The following is a 19,135-nucleotide window of genomic DNA, read 5'->3' on the forward strand; positions in this document are numbered from 1 at the left end:
GAAGATACATTCACTGAGAATCAACTCCGCTGTTTTGATCAGCCATGTACATGTAGTTATTGTGCAAATTGTAGATAATTGTACTTACTCTTTTGCAAACATGTGCCAAAACATGTGCAATTTGCTTAAAATGAAGAAGAAATTCAAATCTGGGGTGAAAAAGAAACTCCTTGTTCAGAGATTTGAACTTTTTGTTTTGAAGAAGAAAAAAAAAGTTCCCTTTCGAGAATTGAGCCAAAGCGATTGAGAAAAAACTGTAAAGTAGCAGGAAGAAGGACGCCTGTAGAAGCCTGAAAGGAGAAAGGCTCCTCTCTATAGGAGCTCTGTTTGTTAACCATCTCAGGCGCAGAAAACACACTGGGAGAATCCCTGGAAGTAGCCCGAGGAGAAGTCTATCCAGAAAGAAGGAAAGAAAGAAAGAGTCATGAAAGGAGAAGATACCCCTATGAGCTGGGTAAACAAGCAGACCAGGATTCAAATACATGTATATTTGAGTATTTGACACTTAAAATATATTTTTCTATGTATTTGGGTATTTTCAAATACACAGCCCAAAATAAGCACTTTCATTTGAGTATTTTAATGGTTATTTGGGAAGAAACTTTTTTTTTCGACCAAATTGTATTTAAGAGGATTTTCAAATAACTATTTTAGAGAGACAGACAGATAGATATGAATACTTCATTCGAATGTATGTGAAAGTCATTGAGATATTATAAATAATATTTGAACCCAGGTCTATGTCTGCCTTTCATATTGACTTTAACCAAACAAAACCTTTGAATAGTACATAATATCTGGGGATACATTGAAACGAATTTCAAACGAGAACAAACCCATGCGTTGTTTCTTTGAAATCCCAGCCACTAAAATACTAAGAGTTCTATTTCCGGAATGACCACCACAACCGTTTATGTCTACTCTCATATGTTTTAATGAAACTGTGTGGGTGAAATGAGGACATGTTAATACATTTTTTTTTAGTAATTTAAAATGTGTCACGGTACCATTGACAAATCTTTACAATTCTATAATCTTTGCAACCCGGTTTCATTTATCTCTCCAAACCGCCACGAGCACGCACAGCAGCAGTGCGCGACGCTGAGAATGTCCATCCCACTAAAGCACGTTTCCGCCCACAGTTCTTTATGGAGTAAAGTAATACTGCATTTAAACATAATAAAGGGCAGCTGTGATGGAAACAGGTCGTTTTGGTAAAATTGTAGAAATGCCAGACAGATACTTTGTTTGTTGGACAGGGTGGGATCTTTTTTCGTGTCAGTAAAATGAATTATGAGAGAAATGGTGGTGGAAACGCATTTATACTCAAATGCGATTATATATCGTGTGGTCCTCCTACTACGACTCGGGAAACCATGCAGTTTATTAGGCTACATATCAAATAAGTTATTATGAACTTCACAGGGACCTTCCAATAAATATTGAGTGTCTTATTCTGGTGACATGACAAATTATGCTTGACTGCCGTTTGATAAATAAAAATAGTCTCGCTCTTTTCCATTATAATCTCAACATGTAGACGAGCCTACCTGTACAGCCTACCCACGCTGTTTCTGTTTAGCTGTTGGCTAGAGCGCACATGCCAAGACCAGAATAGGCACACATGCTTTATAACTCAACAGTTTTTGTGACAAAACTATCAGTTAAATTCAATAAATGACGTTGAACTTTAGATTTGTATTAAGTACATGCACATTTAAGCGAAAAAGTACATTTTGTGTGCCCTACGTCATCACGCAAATCCGTTTGGTATAAACACCGCTGGTGGGAAAATGCGCATTCTTTCTTTATGCGGATGTAGAATAATTCGCATGAAAACCTGTCTCCAATTGAATGGAAACCTCGCTACCTTTCAAACATGTTTTTTTGCCGCTCACTGTACAAGGTTGTAGGTTGCAACACGAGTCACATCGTTTGACTCCAGAAATAAAACCTGTGCTGTGGGTTCCTTCCCTCGTTCTAACGATAACCGCCACGGGAGAAGAATCTTCTTCATTTAACGAAGGTGTTGGCAGGTTGCAGTTGTAACCTGCTATACCAGACTCGCAATAACCTCTCCGGGGTGTACTGGCTGAACATGTGTGGATGCCGGGCGAACACCCACATACAGTGCAGACAGTGGGAGAATGCTGTTGCAATAAGGCTTGGTGGAACTGGTACTGCACTTCACAGCAAAACAATAAACACATTAATCTGAAGAGACACCTGTCTGATGGGATTTCACTGAAGAGTTCGCAAACTGGACTGTCTAATTTGGAAAAAGAAAGACAACAATACATACAGTATTTTGGGATGAATATAAATAAAATAAATAAACATCCTCTGAAATTGTCTTTCTGAACATAAAAAAAAAATACTTTAGTTTGTAAAGGCAACCCTGCCGATCAGAACAGAGAAGTAGAGACTCGTGTCGAACTAAAAAAACTAAAATCCAAGTGGTTTGGTGCACACTTCTTCTTATTTCATATCAACCACCACGTCGTGTCTCTCATTGGAGAGATCGCAGTGAAATAACGGACTCCTTAACGGACGCGATCACATCAGATGAATCCTTTTCAAAGAGAAGAACTAGGACTATCGCTGAGCTCACATCAACCCACAATGATGCCTACAGAAACACAAGCAAGTGGCTGTACATGTCAAATTACGTTTGGATTGTCAGGAATTCGCATGTAAGGTATTGTATTTTAGATATTATTTTACCATGTGAACAAGTCAGTTCTTTACGCGTACAACAACATTGCATGGGATTTTTGTGTTCACAAGTCACAGCCTGCAGTAAGTGCAACATGTCTTAGCGCGGAGTGAACTGAGTGCTTTTTGATTTACGAGAACATTTATCAACTGCCTAAATGTACATTATCAACTCAAATCGACATTTAAGACTATAGTTTATGTTAAATTTTCGGATTTTACTGTTGCTTTTTTAGGTAAACCAATTGACAGCACACGCATTGCACATAGGTTATGATGTGCCTGTGTGTTGGTGGCGGAACGGCTCCGATAAAGATATTGGTTTACAGGATGCTCCCGCGCGCGCTTTGTCTCCGTGCTTTTTCAAGTCTACATGCTGCCAAGTGTTGTGCAATTGTCTACCCCATCAGTGCATTGTAATGTATTGTATTACTGCATTAGATAAGGACCGTTTAATCACTTTGGTTTATAGGATTGTGAAACACAGAGTTACTTTGGAATGTGTTTAGTCGTCTCAGGTGGTTTGAGAGGTGAGTGACAAACTCATGTCTACACAACATTCATCTTCATAAGCCGACACATGGATACCTGAAATAGAAACGGGTGTGCACATATGCCACTCTCTAATTGTTTTACACTGTGTCAGGAAATGCAGCTCTGTCACAGGTTCTGCTGTGGTGCAGTGGTTGCACAGCCTTTCCTCTACAGGGAGCCAGGTTTTCCTGTGTCTACCCTTCTCAATGGCAAGGCTGTGCTCACTGAGCCTGTACTTTGTCAAGGTTTTTCTAAGGTTTTGATCAGTAACCGTGGTCAAATAGTTTGCCACCGTGTACTGTTGATTTAGGGCCAGATAGCACTGCTTTTAGCTTTGTGTTTGTGTTTCAATACAAGGAATGTAGTTTTGTTTTGACTGTGTTGTAATTTGGTTTATTCTGATTGATTGGATGTTCTGGTCCTGAGGCAGTGTGTTACTAGAACAGGTTTGTGAACTCAGCCCCAGGACCAGCTGGATGAGGGTCCTGAGGCTTCAGTGTGTTACTAGAACAGGTTTGTGAACTCAGCCCCAGGACCAGCTGGATGAGGGGACTGAGGCTTCAGTGTGTTAGTAGAACAGGTTTGTGAACTCAGCCCCAGGATCAGCTGGATGAGGGTCCTGAGGCTTCAGTGTGTTAGTAGAACATGTTTGTGAACTCAGCCCCAGGACCAGCTGGATGAGGGGACTGAGGCTTCAGTGTGTTAGTAGAACAGGTTTGTGAACTCAGCCCTGGGACGAGCTGGATGAGGTTCCTGAGGCATCAGTGTATTAGTTGAACAGGTTAGTGAACTCAGAGCCAGGACCAGCTGGATGAGGGGACTGAGGCTTCAGTGTGTTAGTAGAACAGGTTTGTGAATTCAGCCCCAGGACCAGCTGGATGAAGTGACTCTTCTTTGCTCAGTTCTTGGTATTGAATTTCTTGGTAATTATATTAGAGGGGGTCACTGTATTTTAGATGTTTCCAAAACTGAATTGCTCATTGAGTTTTTGTTATTAGTGGATGTTGGCTTAATTCTGCCCTGCATGCATTGTTTGTAGTTTTCCTCTGGACATGTAGAAGAATCTTCCAGAACTCTGCATGCAGCGTTTCAATTGAATGTTTGTCCCATTTGATGAAATCTTGTTTTGCAAGTGGACCCCACATCTCACTGCCATAAAGTGCAATGACATATTCAATTAGTTTTAGCCTAATTGTAATAGATATTTCAATTTGAATTAGTTTTTTAATGGTGTAGAATGCTGTCACACACACACACACCACTGAAATGCATTCCTCCTCTCTGGGCTAATAACAGAGAATGGAAGGATAACAGCACTACTATACAGTGTGTGTGTGTGTGTGTGTGTGTGTGTGTGCGTGTGTGCGTGTGTGCGTGTGTGCGTGCGTGCATGCGTGCGTGCGTGCGTGCGTGCGTGTTAAAAGGAACAGCAGCAGTCAACAACAGAAACATCCATCCCAGAGATAGGAGGGAGGTTTTCTCAGTCCAAAACAGAGCTGAATATCCGAATAATTCCCACCCAGAAGGATTTAGTTATAAAATAGTTTTTCTAACAGTATAGAGGAGGAAATGTCTCAGAACATACGCATCCAACTCATTTAACCCATTAAGATGTAGGATCTTAATTTGATCACTCTTTTTTTTGCGGCAAATTTTTGCTGCACAGCAGGAAATACAAACTTGTAGTGTATCCAAGGTAAAAAAAGGTTTCTAAAGTTTGTAATTTCCACTTTAAAATGTCAGACTTCATTTACCCTAATGAAAAATCCTTGGAATTTTTTTTTCCGCATAATAATTCCTATCTCCTGTTGCCGAAGGATTACTGTGCATTTGGAAAGTATTCAGACCCATTTACTTTTTCCACATTTCTGTCTTATGTTACAGCCTTAGTCTAACAGTGATTAAAGGACCAAGGCCCTTCTCCCCTGATTGCTCAGTTTGGCTGGGTGGCCAGCTTTAGGAACAGTCTAGGTGGTTCCAAACTTCTTCCATTTAAGAATGATGGAGGCCACCGTGTTCTTGGGGTCCTTCAATGCTGCACTATTTTTGGGGTATTCTTTCCTAGGTCTGTGCCTCAACACAATCCTGTCTCGACGCTCTACGGGCAATTCATTTAACCTCATGGCTTTTCTTTTTGCTCTGAGATGCACTGTCAACTGTGGGACCTTATATAGACAGGTGTGTGCCTTTCCAAATCATGCCCGATCAATTGAAATGACCACAAGTTGTAGAAACATCTCAAGGATGATCAGTGGAAACAGGATGCATCTGAACTAAATGTTGAGTCTCATAGCGAAGGTACTGCATACTTATGTTAATAAGGTTTTTCTGTTTTTTATTTGTAAAACATTTGCAAAAAATTCTAAATACCTGTTTTTGTTTTGTAATGATTTGATATTGTGTTTAGATTGTTGATGGAAATTTTTTTTTTTATCTAAGGCTGTAACGTAACAACATGTGGAAAAAGGGACAGGGTTTAAAAATAATTCAAAATGAACTTTATTTGCCCTCCTTTAGCAAACTGTCTCAAATTCAGATCCTACATCTTTAGGGAATAAAGTGTAGTTTTGGCTGTATGCCTAGAGTCAGACATTTCAGAGGGTGTAGTGTTGATCTGGATAATGGAGTTCCTCCTCCCTGTCTTTCAGAGGGTGTGGTGTTGATCTGGATAATGGAGTTCCTCCTCCCTGTCTTTCAGAGGGTGTAGTGTTGATCTGGATAATGGAGTTCCTCCTCCCTGTCTTTCAGAGGGTGTAGTGTTGATCTGGATAATGGAGTCTCTTCTCCCTGTCTTTCAGAGGGTGTAGTGTTGATCTGGATAATGGAGTTCCTCCTCCCTGTCTTTCAGAGGGTGTAGTGTTGATCTGGATAATGGAGTCTCTTCTCCCTGTCTTTCAGAGGGTGTAGTGTTGATCTGGATAATGGAGTCTCTTCTCCCTGTCTTTCAGAGGGTGTAGTGTTGATCTGGATAATGGAGTCTCTTCTCCCTGTCTTTCAGAGGGTGTAGTGTTGATCTGGATAATGGAGTTCCTCCTCCCTGTCTTTCAGAGGGTGTAGTGTTGATCTGGATAATGGAGTTCCTCCTCCCTGTCTTTCAGAGGGTGTAGTGTTGATCTGGATAATGGAGTTCCTCCTCCCTGTCTTTCAGAGGGTGTAGTGTTGATCTGGATAATGGAGTTCCTCCTCCCTGTCTTTCAGAGGGTGTAGTGTTGATCTGGATAATGGAGTCTCTTCTCCCTGTCTTTCAGAGGGTGTAGTGTTGATCTGGATAATGGAGTTCCTCCTCCCTGTCTTTCAGAGGGTGTAGTGTTGATCTGGATAATGGAGTCTCTTCTCCCTGTCTTTCAGAGGGTGTAGTGTTGATCTGGATAATGGAGTCTCTTCTCCCTGTCTTTCAGAGGGTGTAGTGTTGATCTGGATAATGGAGTCTCTTCTCCCTGTCTTTCAGAGGGTGTAGTGTTGATCTGGATAATGGAGTCTCTTCTCCCTGTCTTTCAGAGGGTGTAGTGTTGATCTGGATAATGGAGTTCCTCCTCCCTGTCTTTCAGAGGGTGTAGTGTTGATCTGGATAATGGAGTTCCTCCTCCCTGTCTTTCAGAGGGTGTAGTGTTGATCTGGATAATGGAGTCTCTTCTCCCTGTCTTTCAGAGGGTGTAGTGTTGATCTGGATAATGGAGTTCCTCCTCCCTGTCTTTCAGAGGGTGTAGTGTTGATCTGGATAATGGAGTTCCTCCTCCCTGTCTTTCAGAGGGTGTAGTGTTGATCTGGATAATGGAGTCTCTTCTCCCTGTCTTTCAGAGGGTGTAGTGTTGATCTGGATAATGGAGTCTCTTTTCCCTGTCTTTCAGAGGGTGTAGTGTTGATCTGGATAATGGAGTCTCTTCTCCCTGTCTTTCAGAGGGTGTAGTGTTGATCTGGATAATGGAGTCTCTTCTCCCTGTCTTTCAGAGGGTGTAGTGTTGATCTGGATAATGGAGACTCTTCTCCCTCTTTCAGAGGGTGTAGTGTTGATCTGGATAATGGAGTCTCTTCTCCCTGTCTTTCAGAGGGTGTAGTGTTGATCTGGATAATGGAGTCTCTTCTCCCTGTCTTTCAGACAGTGTAGTGTTGATCTGGATAATGGAGTCTCTTCTCCCTGTTATCACCAGGGGAACTGTAATCAATGGCCAATGAAAGCATGTCCACACATACTGGGCACTCTGCAACAGCCCTGGAACAACCTTGTGGCTACACACATGCAGAGGGATGGACAAACACACACACACACACACACACTCCTCCCGTTTAAATCATTCACACGTGTGTGTGTGACGCATTGCCGTGTGTGTGTATGAGACACATGCCTGTGTGTGTGTGTGTGTGTGTGTGTGTGTGTGTGTGTGTGTGTGTTTGTGTGTGTGTGCGTGTGTGTGTGTGCTGTACAGGAAGATGAGAGAGCAAGGCTATCAGTGATGATGGCTCCTGATAACATCATTAGAAAAGGATTCAATTCTAGTGGATTATGACTCTGTGTTGGCAGTGTTTCCTTTGATGACTATAGTAGTTCCTAAAAGGATCCATCTACATGTTACCAATTCCATTATCCACATCTGAGTGTGTTAAGAGATTGGATCATACTGTAGGACTACAGCAGTCTTCAACCTTATCAGTCCCGAGACCCCAGCAAAAAAAAATCTGCATTTTCATTTATCTGAATGTCCAGCTCTTATATTTAGGCCCAAGATGAAGTGGTTTATCGTTTTATTTTCAGGACAACCCAGGGATACAAGGGAAACACAAAACAATTTGACATAAAACAGGTACATTCATGAGCTTTATTGACAAAATGTCAATAAATAAAAGGTCAGCCAAAAATAAAAGCCGAATGAAAATGAATGTATATGAATGTATATGAATGCTGTAAGAGCAGAAATGAAAATCCAACAAGTCAGCTGTCACTGCAGCTATGTGATTATACTTGATTACTGTAAAACCCACTGATACACAGGGCTGTCTATTACTGTAAAACCCATTCATACTCAGTGCTGTCTATTACTGTAAAACCCACTCATACACAGTGCTGTCTATTACTGTAAAACCCATTCATACTCAGTGCTGTATATTACTGTAAAATCCATTCATACACAGTGCTGTCTATTACTGTAAAACCCATTCATACACAGTGCTGTCTATTACTGTAAAACCCATTCGTACACAGTGCTGTCTATTACTGTAAAACCCACTCATACACAATGCTGTCTATTACTGTAAAACACATTCATACACAGTGCTGTCTATTACTGTAAAATCCATTCATACACAGTGCTGTCTATTACTGTAAAACCCATTCATACTCAGTGATATGTCTATTACTGTAAAACCCATTCATACTCAGTGATATGTCTATTACGGTAAAACCCATTCATACTCAGTGATATGTTTATTACTGTAAAACCCATTCATACACAGTGCTATCTATTACTGTAAAACCCATTCATACTCGGTGATATGTCTATTACTGTAAAACCCATTCATACTCAGTGCTGTCTATTACTGTAAAACCCATTCATACTCAGTGCTGTCTATTACTGTAAAACCCATTCATACACAGTGATGTCTATTACTGTGAAACCCATTCATACTCAGTGCTGTCTATTACTGTAAAACCCATTCATACACAGTGATGTCTATTACTGTGAAACCCATTCATACTCAGTGCTATCTATTACTGTAAAACCCTTTCATACTCAGTGATATGTCTATTACTGTAAAACCCATTCATACTCAGTGATACGTTTATTACTGTAAAACCCATTCATACTCAGTGCTGTCTGTTACAAATCTAGACATCTACATCAGCTTGTGTGTGTGTGTGTGTGTGTGTGTGTGTGTCTGTTACAGATCTAGCCATCTACATCAGCTTGCGTGTGTGTGCGTTTGTGTGTGTGTGTCTGTTACAGATCTAGTCATCTACATCAGCTTGCGTGTGTGTGTGTGTGTGTGTGTGTGTGTGTGCGTGTGTTACAGATCTAGCCATCTACATCATCTTTATCTCCATGCTATTACCTCCCAGCGATGTGTGTAGAATCAGTTTGGGACAGCACAACAGCCTAAAACCCATACGCTTTATCATGGAGCCAGACAGGCAGGACGTGGAAACTGAGGTTTATGGGTTAGGCACACATGAATGGAGTGGAGTTGTGTGAAGGGAGGCTGGCTGATGGATGAATGGATGGAGCTGAGTTGGGTGAAGGGTGCGGTGCACTACATAGGAAATAGGGTGCCAATTGGGACGTAGATTAGTCTACCAGCGGCTTCCAGACAAGACCACAAGCGTGGTGATGTGCCAGCCAGTTGGCTTTTCTATTTAGGAACAGATTGGAATGGAAGAGTGAGTTAGTCATGATCATTCATTGATGTTCAATATGTGCAGAATAGCATTCAGCGTCATCACCGTCTGAAAGGGGAACCACGAAGAGCTTTAACTTATTCAGACCAGCTTCTTCTGTCTCTTGGTTGGGTCGAACTGGCACTCCTCCCATTGGAGAACCCTTTTTGGTTCCAGGTAGAACCCTTTTTGTTTCCATATAGATCGCTCTGTGGAAAGGGTTCTACATGGAACCAAAAGGGTTCTAACTTGAACCTAAAGTTCTTCGGGCTATCCTCATAGGTGAACCCTTTTTGGTTCCATATAGATCGCTCTGTGGAAAGGGTTCTACATGGAACCAAAAAGGGTTCTAACTTGAACAAAAAAGGGTTCTTTAAAGGGTTCACCTATGAGGACAGCCCGAAGAACTTTAGGTTCTAGATAGCACCTTTTTTTTGAAGGTAGTGTCAGTCAGACAGGAAGGAATGGGGAGTAACAACACCAGCAGAAACAGGAAGGAATGGGGAGTAACAACACCAGCAGAAACAGGAAGGAATGGGGAGTAACAACACCAACAGAAACAGGAAGGAATGGGGAGTAACAACACCAGCAGAATCAGGAAGGAATGGGGAGTAACAACAACAGCAGAAACAGGAAGGAATGGGGAGTAACAACACCAGCAGGGCGAGATAAAGCTTATCCAACCAATAGTATCCAGTATCGAGGTGCATTGTCTGTGGCCAATTGTTACCCTCCATGACGTGAGTGTGGAGCGGCATGTAGCGTAGCGCCAAACAGGAAGGAATGAGTTGAAACAACGGTGTCATTATGACGGCCAGCATGGCAACACAAAGCTAATCCAGCATGGACCCCTGAGGTGAGTGCTGTGTTCATCCATGCCCCAGTGCTTCCTGGGACCACAGGCTTGCTGGTTTATTCATGGGGGGGGGGGGGGGGGGGACTATGTGGAAGCCAGTGGAGGCAATGAAGAGTGAGTGGGTGGAAGGAGAGAGAAAATGAGAATGAGAATGAGAAAGAAGCGAAAAAGAGAGGGAGAGAGGAGGGAGGGGAAGGAGTAGAGAGAGAGAGGGAGAGAGGTGGGAGAGAGAGAGAGAGGTAGGAGAGAGAGAGAGGTAGGAGAGAGAGGGAGGTAGGAGAGAGAGGGAGGTAGGAGAGAGAGGGAGGTAGGAGAGAGAGGTGGGAGAGAGAGAGGTGGGAGAGGGAGAAAGGTGGGAGAGAGTGAGAGGTAGGTGAGAGAGTGAGAGGTAGGTGAGAGAGTGAGAGGTAGGAGAGAGAGTGAGAGGTAGAAGAGAGAGAGGGATGTAGGAGAGAGAGGGAGGTGGGAGAGAGAGGGAGGTAGGAGAGAGAGAGAGATGTGGGAGAGAGAGAGATGTAGGAGAGAGAGTGAGAGGTGGGAGAGAGGTAGGAGAGGGTGGTAGGAGAGAGAGGGAGGTATGAGAGAGATGAAGGGAGGTATGAGAGAGAGTGGGAGGTGGGAGAGAGAGAGAGGTGAGAGAGAGAGAGAGAGGTGAGAGAGAGAGAGGTGAGAGAGAGAGGTAGGAGAGAGAGGGAGGTAAGAGAGAGAGTGAGAGGTGGGAGAGAGAGATGTTGGAGAGAGGGAAGTGGGGGAGAGAGAGGTAGGAGAGAGAGTGAGAGGTAGGAGAGCGAGGGAGGTAGGAGAGAGAGAGAGGTAGGTGGGAGAGAGAGAAGTACTAGAGGGAGGTAGGAGAGAGAGGGAGGTAGGAGAGAGAGAGAGAGAGGTAGGAGAGAGAGAGTTAGGAGAGAGAGAGAGAGGTAAGAGAGAGCGAGAGGGAGGGAGGGAGGGAGGAGAGAGAGAGGTGAGAGAGAGAGGTAGGAGAGAGAGAGAGGTAGGAAAGAGAGAGGTAGGAGAGAGAGAGAGGTAGGAGAGAGAGAGAGAGGTAGGAGGGAGAGAGGGGTAGGTAGGAGAGAGAGAGAGGCAGGGGAGAAAGAGAGAGGTAGGAGAGAGAGAAAGGTAGGAGAGAGAGAGGTAGGCGAGAGAGTGAGAGGTGGGAGAGAGAGAGAAGTAGGAGAGGGAGGTAGGAGAGAGATGAAGGGAGGTAGGAGAGAGAGTGAGGTGAGAGAGGGAGGTATGAGAGAGACAGAGGTAGGAGAGAGAGTGAGAGGTGGGAGAGAGAGAGGTAGGAGAGAGAGTGAGAGGTGGGAGGGAGAGAGAGAGGTGAGAGAGGGAGGTAGGAGAGAGGGAGGTAGGAGCGAGAGTGAGAGGTGGGAGAGAGATAGGAGAGAGGGAGGTAGGAGCGAGAGTGAGAGGTGGGAGAGAGAGATATTGGAGAGAGGGAGGTGGGGAGAGAGAGGTAGGAGAGAAAGTGAGAGGTGGGAGGTAGGAGAGAGAGAGAGGTAGGTGAGAGAGAGAGAAGTAGTAGAGGGAGGTAGGAGAGAGAGGGAGGTAGGAGAGAGAGAGTTAGGAGAGAGAGAGGTAATAGAGAGCGAGAGGGAGGGAGGGAAGAGAGAGAGAGAGGTAAGAGAGAGAGAGGTGAGAGAGAGAGACAGAGGTGGGAGAGTGAGAGGTGGGAGAGAGAGAGAGAGAGGAAGGAGAGAGAGAGAGAGGTAGGTAGGAGAGAGAGAGAGAGAGGTAGGGGAGAAAGAGAGGTAGGGGAGAGAGAGGTAGGAGAGAGAGAGAGAGGTAGGAGAGAGAGAGGTAGGAGAGAGAGAGAGGGAGAGAGAGGTAGGAGAGAGGGAGAGAGAGGTAGGAGAGAGAGAGGTAGGAGAGAGAGAGAGGGAGAGAGAGGTAGGAGAGAGGGAGAGAGAGGTAGGAGAGAGGGAGAGAGAGGTAGGAGAGGTAGAGGTAGGAGAAAGAGAGGTAGGAGAGAGAGGTAGGAAAAAGAGAGAGGTGGGAGAAAGAGAGAGGTAGGAGAGAGAGAGAGGTAGGAGAAAGAGAGAGAGAGAGAGGTAGGAGAGAGAGAGTGGTAGGAGAGAGAGAGAGAGAGAGAGAGAGAGAGGTAGGAGAGAGAGAGAGAGAGAGGTAGGAGAGAGAGAGATAGGTAGGAGAGAGAGAGAGGTAGGAGAGAGAGACGGGGGGTGATTAATAGAGAACCACTTCGGACTGAAAACCTAAAGACTGACGTAACAATGAGGGATAGTGAGCTGTGTGGTCCCCTGATAGTGTTCCCAGGCTGTGGTGAATGAGGCATGGATAAAACGTCAGGGTTTAGAAGGTCACTGGATACATAATCAATCTTCTCTTTAGGTGGTCATCCCACGGTGACAACCAGCCAAGCAGGCCAGACCTGCCCCAGATTCCTTTACTTATTCATCTAGTACTGAATGTCTATGGCAGATACATGCTAGTTTATGGGATACATGTATAACATGGTAGTTATGGGATACATGGTAGTTTATGGGATACATGTATAACGTGGTAGTTTATGGGATACATGTATAACATGGTAGTTATGGGATACATGGTAGTTATGGGATACATGGTAGTTTATGGGATACATGTATAACGTGGTAGTTATGGGATACATTTGTAACATGGTAGTTATGGGATACATGGTAGTTATGGGATACATGGTAGTTATGGGATACATGGTAGTTATGGGATACATTTGTAACATGGTAGTTATGGGATACATAGTAGTTATGGGATACATGGTAGTTATTGGATACATGGTAGTTATGGGATACATGGTAGTTATTGGATACATGGTAGTTATGGGATACATGGTAGTTATTGGATACATGGTAGTTATTGGATACATGGTAGTAATGGGATACATGGTAGTTATGGGATACATGGTAGTTATGGGATACATGGTAGTTATTGGATACATGGTAGTAATGGGATACATGGTAGTTATGGGATACATGGTAGTTATGGGATACATACGATATGATGTTCTAATACTTTTCAGTCTATGTTTCTTTTCAGGGTTGGGGTTTATTTGAAGGTTACCACCCACCAGCATGGCATTGTTTATTCATCAGAAACACCTGCAAAGTTATTCCCTCTTCACAAGCCATGACTGAGCTGAACCTAACAGCTTTCGGCTGTAGTTGAGCCATGGAGCAAGTTCAAATACAAGTTAAAATACCATGTTTTTGCACCTCACATTTTTTACCAGAAAATTAACAATTCATTGGGTCTTTTGTAAATGTTCACTTATTTTTGATTTACTCTGTATAAAAATAAAAAAAAACGTGTAACATAAATGTTATATTTGCGTGATATTGATTACATTTTGCTACCCTGCTCCCACCGTCACCCAAAGATGAACGGTTTTAACCTCTACCAAGTCTTGCTTCACTGCTTTGATTGGTGCAGCTAGAAACCACAAGTGTCTATCCTGTAATGAACAGGCTCACGTGATATAAAATTCAAGGAACCGGTTTATCTATACTGAACAAACATACAGTACCATTCAAAAGTTTGGACACACACCTACTCATTCAAAGGTTTTTCTTTATTTTTTGAGTTTTCTACATTGTAGAATAATAGTGAGGACATCAAAACTATGAAATAACACATATGGAATCATGTAGTAACCAAAATCGTGTTAAACATATCAAAATATATTTATTATTTGAAATGATTCAAAGTATCCACCATTTGCCTTGATGACAGCTTTGCACACTCTTTGCACACCTCAGATTTCCCACTTCCTGGTTGGATTTGTCTCAGGTATTTGCCTGCCATATGAGTTCTATTATACTCACAGACATAATTCAAACAGTTTTAGAAACTTCAGAGTGTGTTCTATCCAATACTACTAATAATATGCATATATTAGCATCTGGGACAGAGTAGCAGGCAGTTTACTCTGGGCACCTTATTCATCCAAGCTACTCAATACTGCCCCCCAGTCACCAAGATTAATAGTGGTTTATTTGCAGCAATTCAAAACCATGTAGGCCTGATTCACGCGGTCTCTACTGAACAATTGATGTGTCTGTTACTTAGCATTTATTTGGGCTGCAATCTGAGGTCCCCTTAGTTTGAAGATGTAATCTGAAGACAGGTGTTTTCTCCATCTTTTTAGTTCTCATACTCTAATTCCACTGATTTCAAAACTTGATCTTCCCGAAAGTGGAGAGCAGCTCCACGACACAATGCATTATAAAAAAATGTATCAGTATGGCTTCCATCCCTCTCCTCAACCCCAACCTGGGCTCGAACCAGGGACCCTCAGGACGCATCAACAACTGCCTCCCACGAAGCATCGTTACCTATCGCTCCACAAAAGCAATGAGTAGGTGTGTACAAACTTTTGACTGGTACTGTATGTGTTTACATTCCTGTTAGTGAGCATTTCTCCTTTGCCAATTGACCAGAGTTGTAGCCAGAGAGAGTAATGTTTATATCTCTACCATAAGCCACCTCCAACATTATTTTAGAGAATTTAGCAGTACGTCCAAACAGCCTCACAACCACAGGCCACGTGTAACTACGCCAGCCCAGGGTTTGCACAAACGAAGAATTTCTGCACAAACTGTCAGGAAGCGTCTCAGGGAAGCTCATCTGCGTGCTCATTGTTCCTCACCAGGGTCTTGGCCTGACTGCAGTTTTTAGCGTCGTAACCGACAATGGCCACTGGTACGCTGGAGAAGTGTGCACTTCATGGATGAATCCCAGTCTCAACTGTACCCGGCAGATGGCAGACAGAGTGTATGGCGTCGTGTGGGTGAGCGGTTTGCTGATGTCAACGTTGCAAACATAGTTTCATGGCCTGTATACTTACCAGACATGTCACCCATTGAGCATGTTTGGGATGCTCTGGATCTACGTGTACGACAGCGTGTTCCATAACCCGCCACTATTCAGCAACTTTGCACCACCATTAGGAGAGGAGTGGGATAACATTCCACAGGTTACAATCAACAGCCTGATCAACTCTATGCGAAGGAGATGTGTCAAACCGCATGAGGTAAAAGGGGGTCACACCAGGTAGTTACTAGTTTTCTGATCCACGCCACTACTTTTTTTTTTAGTATCTGTGACCAAGAGATGCATATCTGTATTCCCAGTCATGTGAAATACATAGATTAGTGCCTAATTAATTTATTTCGATCTTTGAACCAAAGGTTGCCCTGTGACCATTATGATGTAGAAAAATGCATGTATTTTATGGAAGGTGCCAAAACTTTGGATATAACAATAGATGGCAATGTCAAAGTTTACTGTTTTTTGTCTGAGGCGAAGATTTCACTAAATGCTTATGAAATCCAGCTCCAGAACCAGAACCAGCCACCTTATGAATATGGTGTAGTTAAGGAAAACCCAGCAACAACAGATAACATTAGCTAGCTAGATAAGGTTAGCATGAAAGCTAGATAAGGTTAGCATGAAAGGTAGATAAGGTTAGCATGAAAGCTAGATAAGGTAAGCATGAAAGCTAGATAAGGTGAGCATGAAAGGTAGATAAGGTGAGCATGAAAGCTAGATAAGGTGAGCATGAAAGGTAGATAAGGTAAGCATGAAAGCTAGATAAGGTTAACATGAAAGCTAGATAAGGTTAGCATGAAAGCTAGATAAGGTTAGCATGAAAGGTAGATAAGGTAAGCATGAAAGCTAGATAAGGTGAGCATGAAAGCTAGATAAGGTGAGCATGAAAGCTAGATAAGGTTAGCATGAAAGCTAGATAAGGTTAGCATGAAAGCTAGATAAGGTTAGCATGAAAGGTAGATAAGGTAAGCATGAAAGCTAGATAAGGTTAGCATGAAAGCTAGATAAGGTGAGCATGAAAGCTAGATAAGGTGAGCATGAAAGGTAGATAAGGTAAGCATGAAAGCAAGATAAGGTTAGCATGAAAGCTAGATAAGGTGAGCATGAAAGCTAGATAAGGTGAGCATGAAAGCTAGATAAGGTGAGCATGAAAGCTAGATAAGGTGAGCATGAAAGGTAGATAAGGTAAGCATGAAAGCTAGATAAGGTTAGCATGAAAGCTAGATAAGGTGAGCATGAAAGCTAGATAAGGTGAGCATGAAAGGTAGATAAGGTAAGCATGAAAGCTAGATAAGGTTAGCATGAAAGCTAGATAAGGTGAGCATGAAAGCTAGATAAGGTGAGCATGAAAGCTAGATAAGGTGAGCATGAAAGCTAGATAAGGTGAGCATGAAAGCTAGATAAGGTTAGCACGTTAGCTAGATAAGGTTAGCAGTCTAGCGGTCTTAGGCCTAGTTAACTGGTATGTAACCTGAATAAAAGTGTGCAGGGAGACAGCAACCTTACCTTAGGTCCAGGGACAGCTCTGTCTTGACTCCTTTGGGAAACCAAGAGGATTAATATATTCAGATGGTGATGGAAACAAATAGATACAAAAAGAACAACAACGAACAGGCACGCCTAAACTAAAGATACAAAAACAAACGTAAGGTCTCGTGGCCACCAAACCACTCAGCACCCTCAGGACTCGCAAGTCGCGACAACAACTGACGATCACCCTAATTGGCAGCACCATAATGTGCTTATCCACCAGGCTCAGCACCTGCTGTCCTCTGGGGGATGGAGTGTGGATGGAGTGTGGATGGAGTGTGGAAGGAGTATGGAAGTGTTTCATGGATAGTGTGTTTGTCTATGTCCTAACACTAACCTTCCCCAAGTTCCCCCATATCATGACAGTCATTCTTCGGAGGTGGACCTTAAACAAGCATTTCTGCTCTAGTGCAGGAATTACCTATAAATAGGGGCAGTGTTGCCCTCTAGTGGGCACCTTTAATTAAGGAGACAGATTGGGGGTATGGTCCTGACTAGCGTGCTGTCCAGGGGTGTACTGGTATGTCAAGTAAGTGATAGCATCCATCCATACATTCATCCATTCACCATCCATTCATCATCCATTAATCCATCCATTCACTATCCATTCATCATCCATTCATCATCCATTCACCATCCATTCATCATCCATTCATTCATCCAAACAAGCCTCAAGGATGAGAGCATCGACATCTGTGGGGAGGGAGGTGCACACACACTCTCTCACACACATACACACTCGCTCGCTCGCTCACTCGCTCGCTCACTCACACATATATAAACACATGTATACACACACACATGTTATATATATATATACATATGTATATATATATATATATATATATATATACAGTATATACACACACACATATTCACTTATACACACACATATATGCACACATGTACACACACATACACACACATATACAGTGGCTTGCGAAATAATTCACCCCCTTGGCATTTTTCCTATTTTGTTGCCTTACAACTTGGAATTAAAATAGATTTTTAGGGTTTGTATCATTTGACTTACACAACATGCCTACCACTTTGAGAAATAAGACAAAAAACAGAAAACTTGAGCATGCATAACTATTCACCCCCCAAAGTCAATACTCTGTAGAGCCACCTTTTGCAGCAATTACAGCTGAATGTCTCTTGGGGTATGTCTCTATAAGCTTGGCACATCTAGTCATTGGAATGTTTGGCCATTCTTCAATGCAAAACTGATCCAGCTCCATCCAAGTTGGATGGGTTCCGATGTACAGCAATCTTTAAGTCATACCACAGAATCTCAATTGGATTTAGGTCTGGGCTTTGACAAGGCCATTCCAAGACATGTAAATGTTTCCCCTTAATCCACTCGTGTTGCTTTAGCAGTATGCTTAGGGTCAGTGTCCTGCTGGAAGGTGAACCTCCGTCCCAGTCTCAAATCTCTGGAAGACTGAAACAGGTTTCCCTCAAGAATTTCCTAGCATTTAGCGCTATCCATCATTCCTTAATTTCTGACCAGATTCCCAGTCCCTGCCGATGAAAAACATCCCCACAGCATGATGCTGCCACCACCATGCCTCAATGTTGGGATTATGTTCTCGGGGTGATGAGAGGTGTTGGGTTTGCGCCAGACATAGCGTTATCCTTGATGGCCAAAAAGCTCAATTTTAGTCTCATCTGTCCAGAGTATCTTCTTCCAAATGTTTGGGGAGTCTCCCACATACCTTTTGGTGAACACCTAAAGTGTTTGTTTATTTTTTTTGTTTAAGCAATGGCTTTTGTCTGGCCACTCATCCGTAAAGCCCAGCTCTTTGGCTTGTACGGTGGTCCTACGGACAGATACTCCAATCTCTGTGTGGAGCTTTGCAGCTCCTTCAGGGTTATCTTTGGTCTCTTTGTTGCCTCTCTGATTAATGCCCTCCTTGCCTGGTCCATGAGTTTTGGTGGGCGGCCCTCTCTTGGTAGGTTTGTTGTGGTGCCATATTCTTTCCATTTTTTAATAATGGATGTAATAGTGCTCTGTGGGATGTTCAAAGTTTCTGATATATTTTATAACCCAACCCTGATCTGTACTTCTCCACAACTTTGTCCCTGACCTGTTTGGAGAGCTCCTTGGTCTTCATGGTGCCGCTTGCTTGGTGGTGCCCCTTGCTTAGTGGTGTTGCAGACTCTGGGGCCTTTCAGAACAGGAGCATATATACTGAGATCATGTGACAGATCATGTGACAATTAGATTGCACACAGGTGGACTTTATTTAACAAATTATGTGACTTCTGAAGGTAATTGGTTGCACCAGATCTTGTTTAGGGGGATG

The 19,135-nt window shown here is 43.0% G+C and overlaps 1 protein-coding gene across 1 annotated transcript in view; it reads left to right on the plus strand.

Moving 5' to 3' along the window:
- Nucleotides 1-1,797: 1,797 nt before the first annotated feature.
- Nucleotides 1,798-19,135, plus strand: part of syndig1l (synapse differentiation inducing 1-like) — a 96,749-nt gene continuing 79,411 nt past the window's right edge. Inside the window, exon 1 of the mRNA XM_021601071.3 lies at nucleotides 1,798-2,698. The gene's annotated coding sequence lies outside the window, so the exon portion shown is untranslated. The remainder of the gene's footprint in view (nucleotides 2,699-19,135) is intronic.

Source organism: Oncorhynchus mykiss, chromosome 4 (genome assembly GCF_057628025.1).
Source record: "Oncorhynchus mykiss isolate SJ-2025 chromosome 4, ASM5762802v1, whole genome shotgun sequence".
Taxonomy (NCBI): Eukaryota; Metazoa; Chordata; class Actinopteri; order Salmoniformes; family Salmonidae; genus Oncorhynchus; species Oncorhynchus mykiss.